At 35.6% G+C, this 24,879-nt stretch overlaps 1 non-coding gene across 1 annotated transcript; it reads left to right on the forward strand.

Annotated features, from left to right (window-relative positions):
* Nucleotides 1-2,579: 2,579 nt before the first annotated feature.
* LOC141709230 (small nucleolar RNA R71) lies at nt 2,580-2,686 on the forward strand. Its single transcript, XR_012569818.1, has one exon. It is a non-coding gene; the product is annotated as a small nucleolar RNA R71 (small nucleolar RNA).
* Nucleotides 2,687-24,879: the final 22,193 nt, after the last annotated feature.

Here is a 24,879-nt window from a genome sequence, read left to right on the forward strand (position 1 = left end):
GACTTATGACTCTGTTTATTACATTGAATGATTATTAATTGGATATTCATTGAGGATGTATGACTCCGTTATTTTATTTAATGAATATTATTTATAATATTCATTCGAGGTATTATGACTCCGCTTATTATTTCATAATATTCTTTATTTTATTAAAGAATAATGTTTCGATAATCAAAATTATTTTCGATTATTCAAATAAAGATAGTACTTTCGTATAAGTATATCTTTGGTTATTTAATACTCATTTCAAGTATAAGATTTACAATTTCTACCTCAATTATTTGTATAAAGATTATCCTTTATGGGGATATTATTTAAATAATAATATTCAGATATTTTCTAATATATTGGGACTGATTTATTTTATTAAATCAGCATTACTCCAAAAATTCTTAAAAATGTTTTCGAGTCTTCAAAATAAATTTAAAAGATAGAGCGGATCCCAAAACTTGTTTTCAAATTCAAGATCTTCCATTTTAAGGGGACTTGAATACTCGCTCAAAAATCTAAGGGATCCGGCTCTGTGGTGTATTTTATATTCACAACAAGGTTGCTATTTTGATGAATGAATTGATTACTTGCCCAATGTTCGGGAAGTAAGCCCATCTAATTGAGTCGGCATAAGCGACAGGCCGGGGTACGGTCTATCAAAGTGTAAGTGGCTGGGTGGCAGTCCATCAACGCGTAAGAGGCCGGGTGGCGGTCCAGCATAAGGTCCTAATACGACCAGGGTGATGACCGGTGGGGGATTCATCCATCTACTAGTAGAAAAGGTTACTTATTGGTATCTTTGCCTGATCAGCAAGATATCGGGTTCATGCCAAAATTATTTCCTTTCCAAATTTATTGAATATTGCAACTCTATTCATACCTTACATGACAGAGGTTTACAGGAAATGTATGGGAGATATATATGAATATATTTATATATCGGGACTTAATGAAGCATCTCGTACCTTCATTATTTACAATGATATTTCAAGGATTGAATCTATTCAAATCTTGTCTTGTAGTCTCATCTATGTGATGAACTTTTAAAACTATTATATCTTGAATGGTGGTAGTTCAAGTAATATTTGGAAAAGATATAAGTATAGGGGAGTATCTTGTAACTTCATCTTTTAAACTTATATCTAGTAAATGATTATCTTATGCATATCAAAGATTTTCAGAAAAACGTTGAGACAAGGTTAGATATATGAGATCACCTTGCAACGATAGTTTTATATAGTTATAACCTGGAACTCTGTGTATATTATGCATGGAAGAGGACTTCCAAGATTTTGAAAAGTATATATGTATATATACTGAATATTTTGCAACTTCATCACATTAAGATATCAAACTTGGTTCATTTCTTTTGACCAAGACTTTCATGAGTACTATGAGAAGGCTCATATATTGTTAATCATTATACATATTATTTTGGTGGGCTTGCTTCTCACCCCTGCTTTCTTCTTTCATCACACAACAACAAATAGAAAAGATGAACAAGACCAAGCTCCCGATTCACAAGCGGTTAGAAAACGTTCAGCAGTCTTCTGGAAGCGTTGATGCCGCCGTAGCTGAGGTAGGAGCTACCAATAGGCTAGGTTTTAAACTATTGATGAACCAGACTTATGTATAATATGAATTGTAATAATGGCAAGGAATATGTAAATTTATTCAGAACTCTTTTAAGGTGTAACGGTTTATAATTGTGGAATATAAGGACTTGTGTTATTTTCGAGTGTTCATCTCTGAGACTATAACTTGTGGTGTGTGTGTTTATTGTGGGGTCACAGTACAGAATAGTTGATTATTTTTTAAGATTGGGTGTTATTAAGGGAAATAGAACTCGTGACAACCCGGATCCCAGACCCCGGATTTGGGGGTGTTACAACTAGGAAGCGTTCCTGGTGGTCGATTCAATAAAGCATTAACAATTTACCCTATTTGGTTCTCCAGAGTCTTGATAGAAACAGCCTGGTTTTTGCACATAAGCTGCAAATCATCCAATTCAGATTTTTCATTAGAAGATAAGCATGCACCATGAGTTTGTTAATTTGTGTAATTTGTTGCTGAAAACCAGGAGGGTTGAATAGCTTATTTCCAAACTGCTGGAATGGTTATTGCATCGCATTCTGATTGTTGCTCCAGCTGAAGTTAGGATGATTCCAGTTGTTAGGATGATAAGTGTCTGGAACTGGTTGCTGCGATCTCTGAAAGTTGCACACAAACTGAGTTGATTCACTAGATATAGCGCATTGCTCCGTCGCATGCGGACCTGCACACAGCTCACAAACACTAATTATCTGCTTAACACCATAGTTAGCCAGAGAATCGATCTTCATAGACAACGCCTTTATTTGAGCAGTGATAGACGTAGTTGTATCTACTTAATAACTCCTGATACCTTGCCCTGTGGCAATCTCTGGGTTGGATACTGATATTCATTAGCAGCCATCAGTTCAATTAGATCATAAGTTTTATCATAGCTCTTAGCCCATAAGGCTCCACCTGATGCTGCATCGAGCATGGGTCTGGACTGTGCTCCCAACCCATAGTAAAAACAAGTGATGATCATCCAATTAGGCATTCCATGATGAGGACACTTCCTAAGCATCTCCTTGTAGCGCTCCCAAGCTTTACATAGTGATTCTCCCGTTTGCTGCGTAAATTGAGTAATAGCATTCCTGAGTGCAGCTGTCTTCGCCATAGGGAAGAATTTAGTAAGAAATTTCTGAGCAAGATCTTCCCAAGTAGTAATCGAACCAGCTGGTAGAGAGTGTAACCAGCTCTTAGCCTTGTCCCTCAGAGAGAATGGGAAAAGTCTCAGCTTAATAGCATCTTCAGAAATACCATTGAACCTGAAGGTGTCGCAGATCTCTATGAAATCCCTAATGTGCGTATTGGGATCTTCCTTTGGAGAACCCTTAAACTGGACTGAAGTCTGTACCCATTGACTTATGCCAGGCTTGATCTCAAAGGTATTAGCTGTGATAGCTGGCCGGACAATGCTAGATTGAATGTCATTGATCTTGGGTTAAGAAAAATCCAACAAGGCTTTCGTTCGTGCTGCTGGATCTCCCATTGTAATGAGTACCTGAAACACAAACAAATAAATCGTGAAAGTAAAAGAATCTGAGTCAGTGAACTTTAACGACTACTGATGACAAGCACATAAACTAAAAATTAACACCGAGTCCCCGGCAGCGGCGCCAAAAACTTGTTAAGGCGAAAACACACACTAATATTCACGCAAGTATACGTGTTCGCAAGTAGTATAAGATATAAATCAGATTCGTTCCCACAGAGACTGGTTTAGGTTAAGTTCAATTTATGCACCTATGCAACAATGTATGGTTATCGCTCAATGTTAAGACAAATAACAAATTGGGTTTTTATTAAACTAAGAGATTATACTAAATAACATTAACTAAAAGAATTGAGGTTGAATTAATATATATGACAAAGATGGGATTCTAACTTCATTACTACTTCATTCAATAGCCTTTTCGTTCTTAACCTTAGCATGTGATGGTGATGACACTAATCAGATAACACGAAACTGATAAACGCCAACTTTCGTTGCACGAGTACCATTCTACTAGACATCCACAAAAGAGATAGAAACTGAATAGACACTAATTATATTGAGACCCTATATGTCTATAGAATTTGAAAACATAACGGTTTAAGCACAAGTTATCCATCTTGATTACATAGGGCCAGTAAGATGGTTAAAATTACCTACTAATCATGTATACAATATATGAACCTATGCTAGCATGGCAAGTTCTAAACCTCTATATTCACTGTCGCTTCAATAGAGATTAACACGCTATCTTATATGTTAACTACGCACATAAGACGAATAAGCACAACCAATACTAGGATATCAATCAATCACCACATACCAAGATATTGAAATAATTAATTATTGAAATCCATAAGTAGATCCGCAAGAATCCCATGACAACAATTAGTTCATAATCGAACTCATCGTCACCATGGGTTCCAATGAAAGCATGGTATAAAACAAGGTCTTAATAAACTGAATAATAATCAAAGTACGAATAAACGAGATCTAGGTTCAACAAGAATGAAAACGAGCATCCAAAGTTACAACTAATTCAAAGAATCACAAGTTGAAAATAAGATCTTCTTTTTCGGAGTTGTTTTGTACTTCTAGGTCTTCTCCTTGGTATCTCAATCTTCCCGGATGATGAAAACCCTCTTTTTTTAAGTATATATACGCCCCTAATGGACCTGGACCCTTAAAATCGTCAAATTCCAATCAAAAAGGCTTTTTCAGCGAAATCAGCGACCAGCCGCGCCTCAGGCGGCCGCCTCAGCTCTCCAGGCGGGCGCCTCAGCTCCCAAGTGGCCGCCCCACATCCCAGGCGGGCGCCTGCAGCCTGTGTGGAAAAATTCTGATGAATCTTGTTTTGGCCATAACTTGAGTTCTACTCGTCAGAATTAGGCGATTCAACTGCCCACGCGAAGCTAACGAGATTCTCTACAACTTGACAATGGCCTTGGATTCCAAATCTGATCACTTTTCATCATATTGTCTTTAAAAGCTCCTTTCTTTATTTAACTGATACCTGGAATGCAATAACATAAAAACACATCAAAATACCAACAACTTGAGTCCAAAACACCAATTTAAGTTTGTAATAAAGCGTTCCAAGTGGATATAAAATCTACTTATCACATGCATATCACGCGTATAGACTAAAACAAATATTTTTTTTAATTATAATTACAAGATTTTGTCCAGTTCTCGTTTTTCCGGCAATTTGAGTCCTAGGACTACTAGTTTATGGAAAATTTTATTTAAAGGGTAAATGTTAGTTATTTGGTTTATTTATGGACTTTTTGAAAGAGTTGATTAAATATTTGGATATAGTATGTCAGACTATAATGTTTACTCTTGTTAGTAGCAATGGGTTGACCTGGCAATTCGGATAACCTGTTCGGTTTCAGATCGGATTAATTTTGGATCGGATCTACTTTCGAAATATGATATATTTGAAGACCATTAGGATCGGTTTGGATGTAATTCGGTTCGGTTCTAATTTGGATTAAAATCGAATAAAATTTGGATCAAGATCGGATAAAATTTTGTTCGGATTAAATTCGGTTCGGATATTTTCGGATCATAACTTATTTTTTTTCAAGTTTTAAGATTTAAAAATATCTTTTTTTATTTAATTTAGTATTTTTAATATAATATAATGTACTTTTACAAAAGAATATGATTAAATAAGTATGTTATCATAAACATAAAATTGTTTAAAGTATAAGTTTTGCTTATTTCGGGTCATATTCGGTTCGGATAATATATTATTTGGTTTTAATCAGTTCTAAGTTATTATTCAGTTCGGGTAATATTTTCGGTTAAATTTTCAGTTCGGGTATTTTTTGGATCGGTTTAAATCGGTTTTCTGATAAATATCGGATTATATGATTCAGATCTCGGATCGGATCTCGGTTTCATGAATTTCGGTTCGGTTTTTCGGATTCAGACCCATTTTACCAGGTCTAGAAGTAGGCAATGGTGCTTGTTGCTCACTTGCGTATTCAAATATTTAATAATTTTCAGTAATGATTTTTATAAACATGTATTATAGGTAGTTTGGGATAAAAAAAACTTTGAGTAGGGTAGTACATGGACAATGTAAGCAAATATTGATATATGTTCATGCTAACCTATAATTTTGTCCCATAAATAAAATTTTATTATGTAATTTATTTCTTTTAAATTTGCAAATAATTTTTTTTGGACTTTTATGTGTAAAAAGAACTATTTTTAGTACTTTTTATTTTAAATACTTGATCCATTTTTCTTATTACCAAATAAGTAGGTTAAATTACAACAAAAAGAATCAATTAGTATTTTAAATTAATAATACTTAAAAAAAATTATACACGGCCATGTATGACATAAGCTAGCCATGGTTAATCCACTTTAGTACTAGATATAAACCTTAGTTTTGTTTATTCAATTTGAACTAAAATTTCACAATTTAGCAAAGTTAGTTGGTTTATTTGGCCAATAAAAATATTAAAAGGTTAGTTTGCAAAAAAGTAACAAGTTCATTGGGTTTTTTGGCTAATAACTCTTCACTTTACTATTCATATATACACGATACTTTACATATTATTCATTATTCAGTATAATACACACTTGACACCTCTAAACTGCACCCACGGAGAATGAGCTTTCCACCATATTTCCTTATTATTCCATTAATTGTAATCACTTGATATCTTTATAATGGAAATATTTTGGCTAGGTATCGCCCTCTCGTGATTTTTACCCCTTGACGGGTAATTTCCGCGTCATTAGTCATTCGTGTCCATTTATTTTCTGCACATGTCGATCACTTTTCATTTCACAATTTTACCATTATTAAATCAATTGGACTTAGCTTTTAACCTACAAAAATGACTAAAATATAGTATTAAATATCAAAGTGGTCACTCAACTGAAGATCATATATCAGTTTCATCATCAAACTTAACAGGGTAATATTTGAATCACTAAAATCATAATGAATATCAAACGGACACCTCGAAATAGGTGCTCGAAAATTAAAAATTATTCTTATGGAGTTTTATACATTTTTCAAAAATCCTATTACAACCAAAGGAACAGTTATGAATTCCTATTATTTTAGATGATATAGTGAGATTTTTAAAACTTATCTACTAATTATTTTTATTTAAATAAAAAAATATAACTACAAAATTAAAAACAAATAGTAGATCAATTTTTAAAAATTTCACTATATTATCAAATATACTAATATTCATACATTTTCATACTTTGATAACACCCACCATACACGACATTCATAGCAGTAAAATCAAGGTCAACAAAACCCTTGAACTACACAATAACAAAAATCAAATATTTTCATCCAAGTTATTTTGTACTTAATAAATATTTAACTTATTTAAAATGAACGGTAAATTATAACTTACAATAAGACGAGACCCTATACATACTTCTTTTTATTTTCAATTCTAAAACTCTACGGGGATCTGAGGAGAGAAAGAAAGGTAGAGGGGGATGAGAAAAATTAGTTCAGACAGTCACAACCAGTAGACTTGTTGTTTTCTTGAAATAATAATGGAGTTTTATATGCCTCTCATAATCTTCTTTACTTGTAATTGAGTTGATTTTATATAATAATCGAGTTTTATATGCTTCTTATCATTTTCTCAGCTAAGGTTAGTACTATAGTTAAAACTGAGTTGATTTTATATAATTAACTTACATGACATGTTCTTGATAATGGTTTTGACTCTGAACCTAATTGATGAAATATTATATAGAGCACCAGTTAAGTCTCTATTCCTTTGTAGATGTGTGGCTAAGAGATGATTTGATCGTATTAATATCAAGACACTCATTAGAAAATAGCTTAAAAAGCCCTTGATAGTAATCATGGGAGTGTACTTATGATTATAGATCAAGATAGTATGGCATATTCGGATACGACCAATGAAAATTCAGTTTTTGTTGTTCAAATTAGTGAGCCAAATAAGTCTCTCGTTTCTGAATGGGTATATGAGGGTACATGTAATGGATTGTTTGTGTATTTTCCTTCACTCCCCCTAGTTATCTCTCCATCTTTCTCTCTCTCACACACACGATAATGTAGCAAGTACATGTAAAGTTGTTTTACTTAAAATTTATGAATATGTATGTAGATGCACTACAGTTGTTTGTTGTTTGTGTATCTATAATTGACCTACAGATTCAAGTTTATTAATAACATAAAAGAAAAGAAACTTCGCAATAAAGAAGGTATGTTTTCTTTTCTTGTAATTTTTTATATTAACACAATGATTGGCATGCGTCGTCGAGGTCTTCACCGTCGATTCATTGACCTTTTTAACGATATGGAGACAACGATATCGTTAATAATGATAGTGATCAACAAAGTGTCAGGTATGACCCACTCATCTTCTTCATTTCATTACTTCAGGGTCAAATTTTTATCACATGTCAGAATCTTAATCCCAGCTTGAAATTAGATTATTGTATATTTTATGAGATCGATTAATTTTTAATTGTGGGTTATTGGTTTGGTCATAAATATTTCTTAATTTTTTTCATTTCTTAATTTTGATTTGCATGCAAATTAATTATTGTATAAGTGTACCTATTAGTGATTATCTTCTCTCTACAGAGACTGGAGATTAATATACACTTGTACCATGTGTAGTATAGCATTTTATTTGTCCATGTTCATTAGTTCGTAATAATACGTTGTGAAATGATGTAAATCGAGATTTTTTTAATAATGAATAGATAGTGTCCAAAATATGTTCATCCAATTATTTTAGGAAATCAAGTTCTACAAGATGAGTGTGAATCATAACTAATATGTGAATATTAGTCCCTGCAAACTAACGAAGACGATGATTTAATAAACCTGTTAATTTGGCATACGTAATGGAATTTTGACCTAATATGGTGTTATTTATATGTCGTAATGACTATTCGTATCCTAATTTTGGGACTTTTTTTATCTAACCAAAGGAATTTTCTTGGATTTAGTTGTCATTGAATTTTATTCACATGAATATATACTTAGTTTTACTTATGTGTAATTATATCGACTTATTTATCTTTGTTTATTTTATTTTGTTCATTTCAGATTTATTTATACGAGAAAGTATTTAGAGTAAGAAGGTTAATCGAAATAAGATGAATGGTAATATGATGTAGTACGATCTCTATACATTCTTTATTGATGTTATCTCTTTTGATAAAAAGGTTTTATTTTATAAACTTCCGGTAAATCTCTTTCCTATGGTAATTGTAATTAAGATCACGATCCATAGATTGGTTAAGTATATCTTTCGGTTAGATGAACATTTTTTATAGATAAAAGAAACCACTATAATTTATATTCATAAAAGGGATATGTATTTTGAATTCTATCAATGAATAAAACGTATATAATTTTTTCGTAAAAAAAGAATAGCATGCATTACCTGTTTCTCATTAACCCAACAACTAGGAAAATCGCTAAGATACCATAATGGCCACATGAGTATTCATCTTTTTAGCTCATATGAGAATTTTGTATTTGAATTCAGATTCAGATATTATGAGGTTAATGATGACTACACGGTGATCAAGATTGCATATTATCGTCATGCATTGTGTGGCATACTAATCAACAACTTCAAAATAAATGTTTGGACATAATTTCATAATCTTTTTCTACAAGAACGTATATATATGCTTGCAGATCTTTAAATTGGATGATATATCGGAGTTCAGCCGAGAGAATGCCCATCATTGTTGCTTTTAATTTGAGTTTTAACTACTTAAGGAGTTCCAACTTCTTCCTATTGTGCAAAAAATTAAACGTTGCAATTTCAAGTACTAGTTTACTTTTAAATGATGTATTTGTGTTATTGACATATATCATGATTCTTGTACAGGTGTATGTGTTAGGTATGAATACAATACAGAGGGGGGGTGAATTTGTTTTGGCTTAAATGTTTACCTTTTGATCGACTTTGGCTTTAGCAGTTGGTTATTATCAACGATTTAGTAGAATAGATGTTAAGCATAAATAACAATGCAAATATGTAAAACAAAGATATTCAAAACTCACTTAATTTTATATTAAAAAATTAAGCAGTATTTTGCAATAAAATCTCTAAGTTCTTGTTTTAGAACTTAGCTCCTTTCTTGAGAGAGAATACAAGATTTTCTATCTAGATTGTTACTTCAGACTAGAGGACCAGTGTTAACTTCATAACTCAGTTAACTACTGGTTTACAAAGAGGATAATAAACATGCTATTAGCTTTTCTAAACTGTCACTTGTCATTTCTATTTATAGAAAAGCAAATCTTCCATTTCTGGCTTAGCATATCTTTAGCATCCCGTGTTTACTTTAATCTCCTATGTCAGTTAATCTTTGCCATTGATCTTGCACATCTCTCAAGCTGCTTTTTGTAGACTTTTCAATCCAGCTATGTGAATTGTTTGTTGATTTGCAACCTTGGATATTGAACTGTTCTGCAATTCTGTACTTAGAGAAATTTCTTTACTTCGAGATCTCCAATTAAACTGTAGAGAACTCGACATCTCGATAGGCATGTTAGCTTGTCGATACCTCTGAAACTTCATTGTTGACTTGACTTATCGACAACTCTGAGTTCTCTAGTGAATTTTGGTATATCGATAACTCAGAGTTCTCTAATGGACTTTGGCTTATCGTAACTCAGAGTTCTCTAATGAATGTATACTTGTCGATATCTCTGAGTTCTCGAATGGGTATCTGACTTATCGATATCTCCAATAGCATTTCCTGAGTTCTCGATAGGCAATTCCTGAGTTCTCGATAGGTCTTTCTGAGTTCTCGAATGACTTCTCTATAACACTAATTCTGTGACTTGTAGAGATCTTGACTTAGAATGTTTTTCATCAAACAGAATTATTCAACTCCAAGCTTCTTCATAATTCTTCTGAGGCATGACCTTCTTGATCTTCTTCCAGATAGAATTCTTAGGCTTGACACTGTTTAGAGAAAAATGCTCCAGTCTGCTCTACTTACATTTTACAGACATTAAGTGTTACAAGTATAAATTACAGATTAAGGTTACAGTACAACTAATCTTAGGGTTGTCATAATGACTTAGTCTTGTTATGATACAGACATGTCTTGCACAACAATCTCCCCCAATTTGTGAGAAGATTGATTATCACAAATTCATGCCTGTTAACAAGACTAACCCCAAGTTAAAGAATGAAAATAAAATAATACAAAAGCTGATACAACACTTGTACATTGAACATTTGCAGTTTACAATGATTAAGTAAAGATTGAGCTTTCTGATGCTTTCTCAATTATGTTCTTAATCTGTACAAATATTTCCAATTCTTCTAGGATGGGGGGTGTCAGTTAGAGCCTCTATTAGTTTCATCAAATCTGGCTTAGGATAACTAGCTAACATCCCTATCCAGTATCTTGACAGAGAGCCAGCTTTTACATTCAGAAATTTTCCATCCTTTGATATTCTGCTCTTGCCTGCTGCTTTCAACTCTTCCGATCTTCTGATATACTCATCAATGTCATGCTCATACTTTCTCCTCTTTTTAGCTTGCAAATCTCTATGCTTATCTCTCATCTCCTCTATGTTAACCACAAACACTGCTAATACTATTCTCCATGCCTTAGTGGCTGAATATTTACCATTCATCAAGCTTATCACCCTTTTCAGTTCAATAATTGAGAGAGAATCCATTAGTCTATTTCCAAGCTTTTCAAAGGACCCATCACTGTAGTAGATTCTAACTTCTTTGATGTTAACAACCCAAACTCTGACAATTCTTTCAGCTAGCTGTTGGAAGTAATCTTCATCTGAATCTACAATATTTAGAGGTTGGAAATTATTTTGACCATATCTGTTCTAGATGGCCTTTTCACCAAATCCATGATCATTGAGAAATTCAGCTGTCAGTTGTCTTCTTTATCTTCTAAATCTTCTCTTGACCTTGGCTTCTTTTGGACCTATTCCAACTGTTTTGAAGTGTGTTTTATGGGGTGGCTTAAATGAAGGTACGATTTTGAGTCTTTTCAGAGAAGTATGGCTGTGAGTGATTTGAGTTTTGAGGAGAGAGTTTGCAGTGAGCTTGTAGAAATATTTAGGCTTAAAGGTTTGAGGTTGAGCAGTTTTTGATGAGGTTAAATGTGAAGGTTTAGCAATTGGTATTTGGATATTTAGGGTCTGGAGGGGTTGTGAGGTATCATTCTTTTGTCTTTGTCTCCTTCCACCCCTCCTTTGAGTCTCAGATCCACTTTTCTCCTCCTTCTCTTTCTCACTATTACCTTTTCCACCAATTGCCTTGCTAGATTGACTTGAGTTTGAGCCAGAAGGGTTTTGACCATCTTTCTTCTGCTCATCATCACCCACGTCATCTGTGTTGATTTGAGTTTTAGGCAAATTGGCTTCAGGGTTATCAATATATCTCCTCAGAATCTTGATCATAGCTTCATCTTCACTAGTCTTCAATTTCTTATTTTTCAGCTCAGACTCAAGCACCATTATCAGTCTTCTGTTGGCCATGACACAGTTTTTGGGTACTTGGAAATGTTTCAGTTGTTTGGTTGTATAGCAGATATAGTGTACCCCTTTGCTTGGATGTAGATAAGCTTCTGGGAATGCAGCTTCTTGAGCCTTCTTCAACTCTGCTAGTAGCATTTTCTCTTCATTGTTGATTATCCTGACCTTGTTAATCAAAATATCCACCTCAGATGCTCTTCTGGAAATTAGATAATTGAAGTTGACTTGCATACATCTGTGTACACCAGAATCATTTAGATTGATCACTATCCTTTTCTCCAAAAACTGGTCCTTGACTGGGATCTGCAGTACCCTGATGAAATTGATAGTCTTTTCCAAGGTCTTTCTGTAAGTGAAGAAGTTGTTGTTGAGAGAGTTCCTTAGTCCAGTGAGCAAATTGTCAAACTCTTGTGTCATTCCTGGACCTTGGGCAGCCATAAGGAGCCTCTCTTGTTCAAGACCTTGTACTTGACTTTTGAGTTTTGATTGTGCGAGCCTTGCATCTATCTCCCCCATAATCTTGGTGACAGGCATTAGTAGGGGAGTAGGAATCTCAGGTCTGACAGCTTCAGAAAATGCTGGAAGTGGGATGTTGAGTTTTCTCATAATGGCTTCCAAAGCAACTGTATTATGCATTTGTAAATGCTTATGGGACTCCACTAGGGCCAGAATATCATGATGTTGACTCTCAACCAATGTGGTTAGAGCTCTGACTTGTGAAGATAAATCTGAGTTGGAAGCTTGAAGTGAAGAAATTTGATCTTGAAGTTCTTGTATTTGAGGAGTGGAGGTTTTGGCTGAGAAGGACCCAAAGTGTTCATCAACAGCTTTTCTGACACCCTCCATGAGAAGAAATGAAGGTTCATACCTAGCAGTATACATTTGATTTAGCTTGACCCTGGTATCATTTGAATTTGTGATATGAGCTTGAACTTGATCAAACATGGCTTCGAAAGAACTCTTCATATTTGACACTTCCTTTTCAATGGAGGCCATATCCATCCTTGACATTTGCTCAGTGAAAGACTGGAATTGATTCTTGATGTCCTTTTGAGAAGGCACAATGTCATCCATCTTTTCCTTGATTAGCTTCATGTCCATTCAATTTTACTTCAAGGGCCTTTCCAAAGAGATGGAAAGCCTTGAGTTGAGCTTTATGCACATCTATGATGGCATCATAGACTTCAAGAGGAGTGAGAGATTTAGCATTGCTTCCCATGATAGTTATGTACTCCCTCCTGAATCTAGCCAAAACTTCATCCATTTCTGCCACATGGTCATCAGACAACTAGGCATCTATATTTCCATCTTCTTCAGCCTCATCTACTATCTTCTCCTTCTGTTGTTCAACCTCTTCATTGAAGCATAGCAATATAGCTTGATAGTCCTGGTTCCCCATGTCTGAAGTGAGCAATTGCTGAGAGAGATTGGAAAAGCCTGATATTTGATCTACCAACATGTCATCAACTGTAGAAGGCTGAGCTTCCATATCTTGTAGCCATTGAGCCATGACATGTGGTTGGCTGGATTGAGATGTGGATGGCTGCTGAGAAATGTCCAGATTACCACCTGTGACTGAAGTCACAGTTTGACTCACAGATAAATCTGTGATTTTGACAGTTTGTTGTTCACCACATCTAGTGGGAACCTCCATTGGAATTGGAGAGGATTTGACTGGGTTACTGTCATGTACACCAGCCTCAAACCTTTATGCACCTTGTAGAGCACTGTCACATAAATGTGATGAACTTGCCTCTCCCATAACACAGTCATTGGCAATTGTACTCCTAGCTTCAACTGACAAGGCAATTTTAGCTAGGGTTTTGAGGGGAGTTGTTCCTTCTAGAGGAACCTCTAATTGAATTGGAGAGGATTTAGATAGTTCTCCCTCAAGAGTACTACCCTCAAATCTATTCATCTATGAAGATGATTGTGCACATGAAGGTGCAAGAGTGACCATGGTGTCTTCAGTAAAAACTGATGAAACCCCCGTGTTTGTGATGGTGTCATCAAGGTCTACCCCAGCTAGTAGCCTCTCACCATCTAGATGTTGATTCTGGGTGGTGAGCACAGTTTCACGAACCATGTCACTTGAGTGTTGGTGCACTTGAGAATCAGATTCAAGTGCTCTATATGATGAAGAAAGGGTTAAGTATCACTTTGGTCACTGAAGTGAGTGGCATGTATCAAAAGGTTCACTGTAGTAATCGGGGTATCAGTTGTACCACTATAGTGGTTAGTAATGACAGTCCGTCATAGTTGACCTGTTGACTTGACGGAAAACGTAATGATTGCGTCATGGAAGCATACGTGGACACACGTGGACACACGTGGACATACGTGGACACACAGAAGTTGTATTTGTTGAAAAAATAGGAAAATTATATTTGTTTAATAGATTTATACTGATATATATGAAAATATCGGGTCAAATCCCTCATTTTAACACGGGTGGGTAGCGAATTGGGGAAGGGGCAAAAAACCCTAATTTCTTGAAGAGGTGAATTTTAATCCAAGGTCGACTGATGTAAACGAAGCACGACTGTGAGGTATGAAACCCTAATTTCATTTCGATGATATTGTACATGAATAAGTTTAATTGAACTTTAATTTTATTTTGATTCAACATGAATGTTTTGTGTATTATTTGATTGAATTTGGAATACTTGTTTTGTTGTGATTTGTGTTTCAGTATGTCTTCTTTCGTGACTATTTATCTGCATCACCATGGGGATTTGACCTCTCCTCCTAATGTTAGCTATATAGGGGGGAAAGTAGAAACCCTCCATAATGTTGATACTGATGTGTTTTTGTTCCGTGATTTGGATGATTTTGCCGTGAAATATGATTACGATCCTTCTGCATTAGTTTATTTTAAGTCTGATGGGTCTAGTTTTAGGAATGGTGTTAGTCTAAATTCAGAAGGCTTTATGTATGCTACCATGCACTCAAGGAAGGATGGAAATCGGGATGCAGACCAGTCATAGGGCTAGATGGTTGTTTCCTCAAAACAGTCTATGGAGGCCAACTTTTATCAGCTGTTGGCCGTGATGGGAACAATCAAATGTTCCCAATTGCATATGCCATAGTGGAAAGTGAAAACACAGAGAGCTGGACATGGTTCACAGAATTGTTAAAGGATGACCTTGATCTTGGAAATGGCTATGGAATCACAATCATTAGTGACCAACAGAAGGGTTTGGAAAATGCACTGAAATTGCTTTTGCCAAGTGTGGAACATAGATTCTGTGTTCGCCATCTTTACAGTAATTTCAGAAAGAGGTAAATTTCTCTCTATTTCTTTTCTAATAGTATATGTATGTATGTCTGTGTATTTGGTGAATCACTAATGTACAATCTTACTTGTGTAGGCACAGTACTGATATGTTGAAGAGGCTATTCTGGACTGCAGCATGTGCTACCCACCCTGTAGAACATATGAGGGCAATGAAGTCTATTGAGAGACTTTCAAAATCTGCTCATGAATTTCTAAGCAAATTGGATCCAAAAGTCTGGACAAAGGCTTTCTTCTCTACACATTCACAAGCTGATAATGTTGACAATAATATGAGTGAATGCTTTAATGCTTGGATCATTAATGAGAGGTACACTTTATCAGAAATTTTATATTTTTGTATGCACTTTCTATTATCCATTATAACACATTACTGTCATACTATGCTATCCAGGTATCAACCAGTTCTTACTATGCTGCAAGAATTGCATTTCAAGCTAATGACAAGACTTAGAGTTAAGAGGGATGATATGAGAAATAGTGATGTCCATGTGTGCCCAGTTATTAAAAGAAAACTTGATAAACTAGTCACTGAGTCAAGAGGGTGGACAGCAGCATGGGATGGAGATAAGAAATACCAAGTCAAACAGGGGACCAGGGCAGTGACTGTGGATTTGGACAGGAGGTGTTGTGATTGCAGAGTATATGACCTCACAGGTATTCCTTGTGCACATGCAATTGCTAGCATACATGATAGAAGACATAATCCTATTGATTATGTCTCTGATTATTACAAAAGGGAAAAATACCTTGCTAGTTACAATTTCTCCATACAAGCAATGAAAGGGGAGGAATTCTGGACAATGCAATCATGTGAGGAGGTACTTCCTCCAGACATTCCCAAGAAGCTCAGAGGGAGGCCTAAGAAAATGAGGAGAGAAGCTTGGGAAGGGGGTTCCAGAAGTCAAGCAAGTGAAAATGTAGGGGGCATCCAAAGATTTAGTAACAGGAGGGTAATGCATTGTAGTGTATGTGGTAGTGAAGGGCATAGAAAGAACAAATGTCCCAGTAAATCTCAACCACCTGTTGTGGAACCAACTTTGAGGGAAGAAAAAAACCAAATTTTTGAAGAACCGGTCATGGAACCCCCTTTGAGGGAAGAACCTGTCATGGGACCACCTGTTAGAGATGAAGCTATAAGAAATGAGGCACCTGTCATTGAAGAAACACAACAATCATCAACTTCAGTGTCAAGGAAGCCTAGTATTATTGTTGGGGAATCTCAAAAGAGGGGAAAAGAATTAAGGAGACAGAAGTTGGTGTTTAGGAGGCCTAGACCTGCAGAAAAAGCACCTGAGAAACATGTTGACAAGCTAGCATTCAGAGTGCCAAGAAAGAAACTACCTTTGGTTTTAGACAACAGTGAAGATGGTAAGGATATGTGCTTGAGGGGAAATCAGTCAAGAGGCCTTGAAGATGCTGTTAGAGGTCCACTGGGTAATGTTGCTGTCTTTGAACCAATACCCCCTCACACTCCTTTCATGCCAGTTGGGTCAAGAACTTCTGCAAGTGCTGTAACTACATCTCAAGCACCAGCAACCTCTTCTAAGACTTCAAAGTCTTCTGCACCATCTGAAGCACCACCAAGGAGGAGTGCAAGGATGCTGATGAAAGGAAAATTCAACTTCAAAAATTCTGAAGATGAACCTGTCTTTCTAGGGGAGGATTAGAAGCTACTATGTTTATGCTTTCTATGTTTTAGACTTTTGTGTTATGTTCTAACTAATATGCTTTTGCTATGTGGATCATTGTAGTACTTTTGTTAAGTTCCGGTGGTTGAAACATTTGCTATTGCTATGGTTGTTGAAACTTTTGGTACTTTTGTTAGACTTTTGTTTAATTTCTAAATCATCAACTTTTGTCTGTCTGTTTTTTGGTAAAATTCAGTTGAGGAGACTTTATCATTACAAGTTAAAAATACTCAGTTACATTCATTACATCTAACAACCATAAACCTTACATAACATCCACTACATTCATTACATTCAAGCAGTCTCACAGAAGAGCAAAGCCAACAATACAACACTCACAAACATTAATATCTTCAACTTTTTTGACAGCTTCTTCATTTGATCTTGACCAGAAACAATTAACTCAAGCAAATCATTATTCTCAAATTGCAAAGCACTCTTTTCCTCTGTCTTTTTACCAAGATCTTCTTAAACAAGTCTCATCTTCTCCTCCAAAAATATTCTTCTATGATTCAACTCCATAATCACAGATTTGGCTCTTCCAGTAAAGTCTGCATCATACCATTCGAAAAATTTACAACCTCCGGACGCCTATATTGAAGAATATTAGTTCATTTTTTTGAATATTTCCTTAATGAAAATCAACCCATACATAGCTAGATGAAAATAAATTGAACACAAATTTTACCTTCGGTTTGGAACACGTAAAAAAACGCCTCCCAGGATTATTCAAAGACCAAGAGGTATAAATTCGAGCTCTTATCCCACAATGACAACTTATGTGCTCCCAATTTTTAACAGAATCGCAAGAAGAACTACCACTACTTTTGGCTATGGGACTTTCAATTGTCGCCATGTTGAGATGCTATATGTACAAATAATTGAATTCTACAAACTCTTCTCTCAATTTGGGGAAAAAACAAGAACCCTAATATATATATAGAGACTGTAAGTCTATAATTACAATACTATATAGCCGTTATGAATGCCACGTAACCTACAACTATCCGTTACAATACACGTAAGAGGCCCATGTCACTGTTTTCCGTCAAGTCAACAGGTCAACTATGACGGACTGTCATTACTAACCACTATAGTGGTACAACTGATACCCCGATTACTACAGTGAACCTTTTGATACATGCCACTCACTTCAGTGACCAAAGTGATACTTAACCCGATGAAGCAATTTGAGAGATTAGAGAAGTTTGCTCAGTTGTGAGTGTTGGAAGCTCCCTCTGAATGGATGAGGGAGCTTCAAGTGATGTTCCCTCACTGTGTGTGCCATCCTTATTTCTTCTACCATACACTCTAGGTGCAGGTTGTGCTGACTCAGTACAGGATGCATTGGGGTGAATGCTCTTTTCAATAGATACACCCTGTTGAGAGGATGCATCTAGTAACTGTTTACTCCCTATTTGTTCAACTGTGCCCTTTTGGGAGGACACATAGGTGTTTTGAGTGGTCAACTCAGGTAACTTACTCTTCTTTGGTTTATTGACCAAGGGTGACTCTGGTTTATGTTTGAATTGTTTCACTCTCATTTACAACAGCAAGGGTTGGTTCCTTTCTCTTCTTTTTATTCACTTCAGTCTTTTGAGAGACTAAAGTGGTTGGTTTGCTAATATCTAGTGGTTTAGAAGAAGGGGCTGCAGCTTTGGAAGGTCCCTGTTGGTGTGCCTGTGTTTGTGCTTCCACAGGCTCATAAACCATAGCTGAACTAGCAAATTTAGGAGCCCTCATGTCTGGCATAGGGTAAGGATAAATCCTGAATCTCTCCAATATAAATGGAGTGATTCTAAGACTTACACTCACCTTATTCTTTGAAGTAAGTGAGCCAAATATTATTTTGAACACTTGCTTACAATTGCTAATTCTACTGCTATCAATACCAGCTAACAAATGTATGTCATTTACTTTATGAGCTAAAGTAGACATAATAAACCTTGGTAAAAGGATTTCTTTACCTCTATTCTTTAAAGGTATAGTAAGCCTGGTAGCCAGCTCCTCTAGAATTAGAGCCCCAACATTCAGATGCATGTTGTGAGCTATTGAGAACACCAGCTTCTGCATCATACTTGAGATGTTGTCAAAGCCAGTTTTTCTGCAAGTGAAAGCCCTCACTACAGAATCAAACACAAAGGACCATTCCTTCCTAAGGTTTGTCCTGTTCAGGTTTGCCAAGTTGATTGAGCCACTGTAGTTGATGAAGTCCATGAAATCACTCAGCTCATCTGCAGTTGGCATCTCTCCATAAGTCTCAGTTGGCAATCCCAGGGCTGTATTCACATCAGCAGCTGAAAACTCAATTTCCTGGCATCCAATTGTGCATGTGACCACCATAGTAGTGACATTCTCTAGAACAATGTCCTAGTTATAGCTGATGTCCAAAATTCATGAAGAACATCCAAATACAGCACAGGACTTGTAGTTAAAGCACCTGCAATATAGGATTTAGAAAGAAACTTCACAAACCCCTTGAAACTATCAGGGGCTTGGTTAACATCAAGAAAAGCAATAAAGTTAGTTCCCTTCTCTGAAATGATAGCTTTAACAATGTTTTGTGCCATTTTAGTGTTTAGAAGTAGTGGGTAAGAAAAAGTTTTGAGAAAGGAGCAAAAACGAGAGAGAAATCGTCTTTTGTCTGAAAGCTAGGTCACTTGAGATCTCGAGAAAGTGTAAGTACAGTGTATGTATCGAGAAGTCTGGGTATTTATAGAAAAAGTAAAATACTTATCGAGAAGTTAAATAAACGCTTGATATTAAACTAATTGAGAAGTCAAAAATGACTTGTCGAGAACTCTGATAAATGCCCAGTTTGTCCGAAAATGGACTAAAATAATTCTAATTTATTTGAATTGAATCAAATTGAAATCAGAATCAATTTTCCAAACATATTTGTCTAAAATAATTCATTGAATTAAATTATTTTAGTTCTGAGTTATTGATAAGTCTCAAAATATCCTTGTCGAGAACTCTGTGAATTAATACTATTAGAGAACTCTGCATGATCTTATCGATAAGTCATAATAAAGCTTATCGAGAAGTCATTCGAGAAGTCTGTAAATAGACTTATCGAGGACTCACTCGAGAACTCTAAAATGACTTGTGGATAAGTCATTTAGACTTATCGAGAACTCAGTTCTCTATACCTTTGAGTACTGTTATTCAGCCTTGTGTTAATTTTACACATTTAAGATGTAAATTAACAACAAAGCAGTTTACTTAGAATTTGAAATATTCTAAGTTAATTTTTGAGTTTTTAAGAAAAATAAATATACAGAGATTCTGAAATATTTATAATTCACATTTCCGTTAATTTCCAATTAAATCAAACTAGGTTGATTCATTAGAAATTAATCTGCTGCAACACATTAGCTGAGTTCTTGCCTTAGTATGAAGAATTGAGCATACCAATTTCACTCACAAGTCTAGTGAAGGTTGCTTCATCCAAAGGTTTAGTAAAAATGTCAGCTAATTGTTTCTCTGTTGGAACAAAATTGAGCTCAATGGTACCATTTGCAGCATGTTCCCTGATAAAATGGTACCTAACATCAATGTGCTTTGTTCTAGAATGATTAACTGGATTAGCTACTATAGATATGACACTAGTATTGTCACACATAATAGGAATTTTGTGTAACACTAGACCATAGTCCATTAGCTGATTTTTAATCCAAAGCACCTGAGAACAACAACTTCAAGCAGCTATATATTCAGCTTCAGCTGTGGAAGTTGACACAGATTGTTGTTTCTTAATATACCAGGATACAAGTCTTTGACCAAGAAATTGATAGCTTCCACTAGTACTATTCCTATCAACCCTGCATCCAGCAAAATCTGCATCCGTGTATCCAACAGCTTCAAAACCAGTTCCCTTAGGATACCATAATCCCAAGTTTGGAGTTCCCTTTAAATATCTGAAAATCCTTTTTGCAGCCATCAAATGTGATTCCTTTGGATTGGCTTGAAATCTGGCACATAGACAAGTAGCAAACATGATGTCTAATCTACTAGCAGTCAAATAAAGCAATGATCCAATCATCCCTCTGTAGCTTGAAATATCCACACTCTTGCCTTTCTTGTCTTCATCCAACTTGGTTGCAGTAGACATTGGTGTAGATGCAGGTGAGCTATCCACCATACCAAATTTCTTCAATAAGTCATTCACATATTTGGTTTGGCTGATGAAAATACCATCACTTCTTTGACTAACTTGAAGGCCAAGGAAGTAACTCAATTCTCCCATCATGCTCATTTCATACTCACTCTGCATTAGCCTAGAGAATCTTTGACAAAGATTTTCATTTGTAGATCCAAAGATGATATTATCCATATAGATTTAAGCTAGGATCATATTTTCACCATGCTTGTTGTAGAAGAGAGTCTTATCAATAGTACCTCTGGTAAAACCATGTTTGAGTAGGAATTCTGACAGTGTGTCATACCAGGCTCTAGGTGCCTGTTTCAATCCATATAGAGCCTTGAGTAATTTGTAAACAAAGTTAGGAAATTCTGGATCTTCAAAGCCAGGTGGCTGTTGCACATAAACTTCTTCTTCTAGTTCACCATTAAGAAAAGCACTCTCGACATCCATTTGATACACCTTGAAATTTGAGTGTGCAGCAAATGCTAGAAAAATTCTTATTGCTTCTAGTCTTGCAACAAGAGCAAAAGTCTCATCATAGTCAATTCCCTCTTCTTGTGAGTAACCTTTAGCAACCATCCTTGATTTGTTTCTAGTAACAATTCCATTTTCATTCATTTTGTTCCTATACACCCACTTAGTTCCAATTATGCTTCTGTTCTTTGGTGCAGGGACTAATTTCCAAACTTTGTTTCTCTCAAACTGATTCTGTTCCTCCTGCATAGCACATATCCAATCAGGATCCAATAGGGCTTCTTCAGTTTTCTTGGGCTCTACTTGAGATAGAAAACATGCATGTAGGCATTCATTAGCAGTTGCACTTCTAGTTCTCACACCAGCTGAGGGATCACCAATAATAGCTTCTACTGTATGACTCCTATCCCACTTTCTAGTGTGTGTCTGCTGACTAGTGCCTACATCATTTTCTTCAGTATTACCATGACTGTCATTTCCATTCTCTTCTTCTTCCCCTGAGTTTGTGCCATCAAATTCTGGTGTCTGAAGAGAGCTTTCATTCCCATGATTTTGTTCAGAGGTGTCTTCATTTGTCACTTGTTGTGCCACAACTTCATCTTCCTCATCAGAATCACTATCAATGGTTAGATTCTCAAATGCAAGGGCTTAAGCATCATTTACATTAAGGCATTCCAAGCCTGGACACTTGTCATCATCAAAAGTCACATCTGTGCTTTCCATAACTTTCTTTTGATCAATCACATAAATTTTGTAGGTTGTTCTTTCCAATGAATATCCCAGAAAAATTGCTTCGAAAACTTTAGAGTCAAATTTTCCCACATATTCAGAGTTGTCTTTTAGAATATAACACTTGCTTCCAAATACATGTAGATGCTTCACTGTAGGCTTCATGTTAGACATGATTGAGTAAGGTGATTTTCCATGAGCTTTGTTGATGAGATATATGTTTTGAGTGTAGCATGCAGTATTAACATCCTCTTCCCAAAAACTAGTTGGCAACTGAGCATCTTGTAGCAAGGTTCTAGCAGCTTCAACCAATGTTCTATTTTTCCTCTCAACTACTCCATTCTGTTGAGGTGTTCTAGCTGCTGAAAATTCTTGAATAATGCCTTTGCTTTTGCAGAATTCACTTAATATTGAGTTTCTGAGGTCTGTTCCATTATCACTCCTCAATCTTTTCACACTAACTTGTCCTTCTGCTTGCTTCTCAATTTTCTTGATGTGCTCAATTATAATGTTTGGAGTTTCATCTTTAGAGTACATGAACTCAACCCAAGTGTATCTTAAAAAATCATCAACCATGACAAGGGCATATTTGTTCCTTGAAATGGACAAGACATTTACTGGCCCAAACAAGTCCATGTGAATAAGTTGTAGAGGTGCACTTATAGAATTCACAGATTTTTGACTTGTGACTTGATCTTTTTATTTTTCCTTTCTGACAAGCTTCACAAACTTCCAGTTGAGCAAATTCCAGATTGGGCATGTCTCTCAATAGCTCCTTCTTGACTAAGGTGTTGATTTCTTTGAAATTCAAGTGAGATAGCTTCTTATGCCATAATTTGCTTTGCTCTTATGATGCCTTGGTGTAGAAACAACACACTCCATCCTTATTTGTTGAGTCTAAGTCTGCAATAAACAAGCTTCCCTTTCTTACTCCTTTAAGAGAAATTTCACCAGTCTTTTTGCTAATAAAAACACAATCTTCTTTGTTGAAAACAACTTGAAAACCTCTGTCTGCAAATTGACTAACACTTAGAAGATTTACTTCTAATCCAGCAACTTGTGCTACATCTTTAATGACAACATTTCCAGAAACAATCTTGCCATATCCCATTATGAATCCTTTGTTATTGTCTCCAAAGGTCACCAAGGGGCCAGCCATCTCCTCAAATTGTGATAGCAGGGCCTTATCACCTGTCATATTCCTGGAATATCCACTATCAATGATCTATATGACCTTCTTTCCTTTGCCATGCACACAATGAGGATTAAGTGTGTTTAGCTACCCAAGCTGTGTTGGGCACTTTCTTCTTGTTAACTGATTTTGTAGAAGTAGAATGAGAATTTTGAGATAAAATGGAATTCATAGACTGTTGAGCATTTTCCCTTTCAGATATAGAACCAATTTTTGTTTCTATGAGATCAATTCTCAATTTGTGGCAACTCTTCATTACTTTCATGTTGCAGGAAATGCAGTCAAACTTATCACAGAATGAATAGGGATCATTAGCCTTAGCTTCATTGTACTTGCAGACTCCTTCAGGTGGATTGCTAACAATCTTTTTACAAAGATGAGTTAGGTGATTCATTGATCCACAATTCTCACACCTCTTTCTAGGAGCATCTGTAACATAAGCAAAATTATTGCTTTTGTTTATCCCAATTTTTCCATTTCTATTCTTCTTTTTCTTTTTGACCTGTTCAGCTTTAATCTCCTTCACAGGCTCCTTAGTTTCTTGATTGGCTTTTTGTGTTTCAACAGAGATGGAAGACTGAGTTGTCTCATCATTTTTCTTTTCCTTGTCCTCATCAGCTATCTCCTGTTTGATGATCAACTCTTCTTCACTGAAGTTTACCTCACATGCCTTGAACAAAGGTGATTCAACTTTCTACAAAATAATTGGAATATCCTCAGTTTCAGTTGATTTTCCTTTACCACTGACAGACTTCTTTTTGTTGTTCAAACCCTCATAATCAAGACCAATGGCAATGTTTGCACATGGATTGTTCTTTTCATGATATTGGCTAATCAACTCAGAAGCATTTTTGAAGGATTTCAGTTTCACTTCATTCTTCTCCAGCCTTTCTCTCAATATTACTTCAATTTCAATTGCATGCTTTAATTTGTTCTTTAAGTATGCATTTTCTTGCTTAGCAGTATCAAGCTCAACCAGCAACAATTCAGTCTCTTATTTTTCACTCTCAAGTTTTTCATTGATCTTTTTCAATCTGCTAACTTCCTCATTTACAGCAACCATGCTTGTATGAATGTGGAACATTTCTGTGCTCATCTTTTCAACAGTTTCCTTATATTGACTCACATTTAAATCAACTGTGGTAAGAGTTGGTACCTGTGATTTAGATGATGAAGAGTCTCCTTGCTCCAAAGCCATGAGTGCATATTTTCCAACTTCTTCATCCTTATCATTATCTGAATCATCCCAGCTCTTGCCC

Source organism: Apium graveolens, chromosome 2 (genome assembly GCF_009905375.1).
Source record: "Apium graveolens cultivar Ventura chromosome 2, ASM990537v1, whole genome shotgun sequence".
Taxonomy (NCBI): domain Eukaryota; kingdom Viridiplantae; phylum Streptophyta; class Magnoliopsida; order Apiales; family Apiaceae; genus Apium; species Apium graveolens.